The following is a 3,886-nucleotide window of genomic DNA, read 5'->3' as shown; positions in this document are numbered from 1 at the left end:
TCCTCCTCCTCCTCCTCCTCCTCCTCCTCCTTCCCTCCATCCTCCTGCCCGCTTCGTCGTCGTCCTCCCCTGTCCTGCCCCCGCGCCGTCAAGGAAGTAATGATTGTGCCGAATATATAGATGGTCCGAGGCGCGGCCGGTGTGGAAGGGCCATCATTTGGCGGGAGCAGCACCCGCGCGCGCGCCGGGGTCGGGCCCAGAGATCGAGGGCCGAGGGCACCGCGACGGTCCCACCCTCAAGGCGGAGCTCACTATCCTGGCCGCGCCGGCCACCCTTCTCTCATCCTCTCTACTCCCACTCTAGCTCGCCGATAGGTCGCAAATATCTTAATACGGGGGGGGGGGGGGCGGCACAGGAGCTTCAGGGACGGGCAGCACCCCACCGGAAGGTCCGAGGTCCGTCCCGTCCCACGCGCGGTATGAGAAACAAAGAGCCGCCCGTCAGCAAGCGCACTATAAAGAATACGTCGTGATAAATCGCAGATCGCAGCTTTCCCATTTACTGCTGAACCCGCCGCCCCGGTCACAACGGCCAGCGGCGGCGGCGTCCAAATGACCTTTTCAATGCGCGGATCACCTCCGCGACCCCCGACGGACATATCACTTTTCCGAAATTGATGGCCTGCTGCCCGTCGGAATTGTCGTCAGCCGCGCTAATGTTTGGGCCCCTCTCTGGAAGTGATGAACCCCCCGAGCGGCGGCGCTGCCCTATCATAAATCCTCATCCCGTTCGCGAAGTATCTGTGCCGGCATCGTTAACGATAAGTTAATGACGCTTGAAATATGGAAGTTTACATCCATCACGCACAAATTCCATAAAACGGACTATGGCGACGGGGAGAGAGTTGTGAGTGTAGTGGGGGAGGGGGGGTGAAGGAAAGGGTATACTTTAAGAACTAAGGTTGGGGTACGACCGGACCAGAAACATCAACGTACGCAGCGTAAACAAATATAATGAGAGACTTACCATGACTGTATTTGGGTCTTGAGAAATGAAGTTAAAGATGCCGGATGGGCACGGTGATCTGCACGGGTCCGGTGGTTCCAGCCGTTTCTAACCTCACTTTCGCGTTCTGTCTCCGACGGTAGACGTACGGGTGAAGTCTTGTCACTAACGTAAACGTCTCTTCCGAGTCTCTTCCTATACCGGCTTTGGTTGTCTGTTGCTCACTGTGTTTTTCCTCGGTCGCAACACAACACAGTCGTAAAGTCTTCCTCCGCAAAGACGGCGGCACGGCCGATATGCCTGTCTCCTCGTGTCTCTGCCTGCCACTTGACCTGGCAGTGCCAGCCGGACTGCGGACCGGCGGGCGGCGGGCGGCGGGCCGTGCGGTGCTGTCTGGTGCTGTCCGCTGCAGCTCCGACCTCCGACTCCACCTCCCTCCTCCCTTGCGACTTTCTTTATCTTTACGCTGCGTGTGCGTCTGCTGTGTGGGCTGGACCGGTTACCGGTGACAAGAAAGGTTGAGCCAGGTTGAGCGGTGCTAAACTCACGCTACCCGACCTTCACGCGCAGTTATATCGAGATGAAATTTACGACGGGTTCCATGTGTTCCACTACAAAATGTATCGCCTCAAATTAAATTGGTCACTTCTTTCCGAGGGTTGGATCACTTGGAAATTCCATGTACACATCGTAAAATATTCCAAAAATATTCCAGATATTCCTAAAATACTCCTGCCGTTCCAGAATAAAGTTTTCTAGATATTCCACCAACATTTTTCCAGATATTCCAAGAATATTCCAGCATATTCCAAAAAAAAAGTCTAGATGTTCCAAAAGTGTTCCAGATATTCCATCATGTAAAACTCTGAGTGATGGAACCCTCGCTACTTTCTCTCGGAGCTTATGACCATTTTGGCCCAAACAGAAAAGACACAAAAAATGTATGTAAGGAGGTTAGAAACGCCTCGGTGAGAGGTGAGAGTCAACTCGGTGCAACCCATCTTCGTGTCCGCCGCGAAACCGGAAACGAGTGCGGACCGTTGGCGTGCGCTGTGCAATGTGCTCGCTACACCAGGGAACATGCATACGCAATTATTCGAGCGCCAAGTTTCGTCCGCGGTCCCCTACCTCTCCCTCACTACCTGCCTGCTGGCCAGGAGAGAGGGGGTGCGGTCGGAGGTGGAGAGAGTGAGAGCAATGCATTTTCCGAATATATTTTTTCCCCCTCACAGCCGCGGGGTATCGAAACAGATGAATGCACGTGAGTGCATGATTTCACAATCCATCCATAACGGCTGGTTCTCCTCCTAACTCTCCGCCCCACGCTCTCGTTCTGCCTCCACCTTCTCTCCCCTCCCACCGATAAACCTGTGCCGGCGTTATTTTTTCCACAGCAGGCGCCAGCTCTTACCCTAAGGGGACTTAATGTGCGTATATTTTTTCGGTGCGAAAGGTGGTGAGGAGGAGTGGGATATTTGTCTCCCTTTAAATAACTTTGTTGCGGAAGTTTACGCTGGCCTATGACGCTGCTTTTAGGAGATACTTTCAAGGGAACGTGGTATCCTTCTCGAGCGAGGGTAGCTCTTTGCGATGACAAGGCGAACCTCGGCTCCGGCACCTCTTAAACATTTCCCCTTTCATGTTCCGCTGTGAGCGCGGCAGCAGAAGGGTGCAGTGGTGCGTGGTTCGCGGCACTTCGGCCGCGGTTGCCGCGAGCCTTTTAAATAATCAATGATAATCAGACCACACCTCGGACCACACGGTAAATCTAAAAGTTTGAATGAAGTAAAAGTCAAAGAAAGAGTTTGTCGTTGTTGACCAGGCCATAACTGCGTGCTGCGTGATTGGGATTGGCGAAGCGAGGGGGGAGGGGGGGGGGGGGGGGGGTTGTCGCGGGCCACGGTCCACCTCCTGGAACCCTCGGCCGCGGGGGGTCGACCGATTTCTTCCTGCATCATTACGTGTTACGACGAACGCGATGTACGCGGCTGAACCGCAACAAAATTTGTCATTTGCGGGCGTGTGGTTGGTGCGGGGCGCGAGCACGCGGGCTTGACGATCTGTCAGCTATCCGAGCAATCTGCACTGCCGGCCGACGCATCACTCTCTACCCCCCGCCTCACGCCTCGCTCCCGGACACAACCGCAAACGCGAATAAATCTGTGTCTGTTCTGCTGGGCCGACGGGGCCGACGGGGCCGACGCCGGCGCCGGCACCACCCCGGGCGGGCGGTGCGGGCGGTGTGGGAGGATGTGACGGGCGTTGCCGTGGCGACGGCTCTCAGCACCCGCCGGAGCGGGGGCGGCGGGGGGCGGCAGTGCAACCACTCCCCTCACCTCACTGCACTCTCCCTCTCGCTCCCCGACTGCTGCACTCGGTAGCGCGGCCGGCCGGGAGCTGCACCCGACACGACGCTAACTAACTGGCCTGCTGTGAGTGTGTGTGTGTGTGTGGCCGCATGCCCCGGGGAACGTGTGGTGTGGTGGTCGTGGTCGGGGTCCCTGTAGGATCCGAGGGCCGAGGGGGATGGAAGGAGGTGGGTGGGGGAGGGAGTGTAAAAAGCTCGCCGGAGGCGATGCGCGGCGCGTCCGGGCGAACACTCGACGCGTGTGAGGCCCGCGGGGTCACCGCTGCTGTAGTCCTCCAGGGCGGGGGCCCCCGGGCGAATGATCACGACGACACGACACGTACTACACCGGCCGATCGGCGACGGCGTCGTGCTGCGGGGAGCTCCCCGCCGTTCAGCTCCCAGCAGCAGCACAGCCGCTGTCGCGCAGCCGCCGCCGCGGGCCGCGGACCGGAAGGCCGCCGCCCCCGTGGTACCCCCTGCTCCCCGGCCGGGCCCTCCGCTCGGCATCCATCATCATCAATGTCAGCGGTCGGTTATTGTCGTCATTGCCCTCATGTGAATCACTCCCCCCGTGAGCCCCCACCCCCAAC

At 58.2% G+C, this 3,886-nt stretch overlaps 1 protein-coding gene across 1 annotated transcript in view; it reads right to left on the bottom strand.

Moving 5' to 3' along the window:
* The window catches only part of LOC113207288 (TBC1 domain family member 31), a 13,556-nt gene that overhangs the window by 5,886 nt on the left and 3,784 nt on the right, over positions 1 to 3,886 (bottom strand). The window lies entirely within an intron of this gene.

This window comes from Frankliniella occidentalis, unplaced genomic scaffold, assembly GCF_000697945.3.
Source record: "Frankliniella occidentalis isolate FOCC.00 unplaced genomic scaffold, Focc_3.1 Scaffold115, whole genome shotgun sequence".
Taxonomy (NCBI): Eukaryota; Metazoa; Arthropoda; class Insecta; order Thysanoptera; family Thripidae; genus Frankliniella; species Frankliniella occidentalis.
This window is presented reverse-complemented; position numbering and strand designations above follow the sequence as displayed.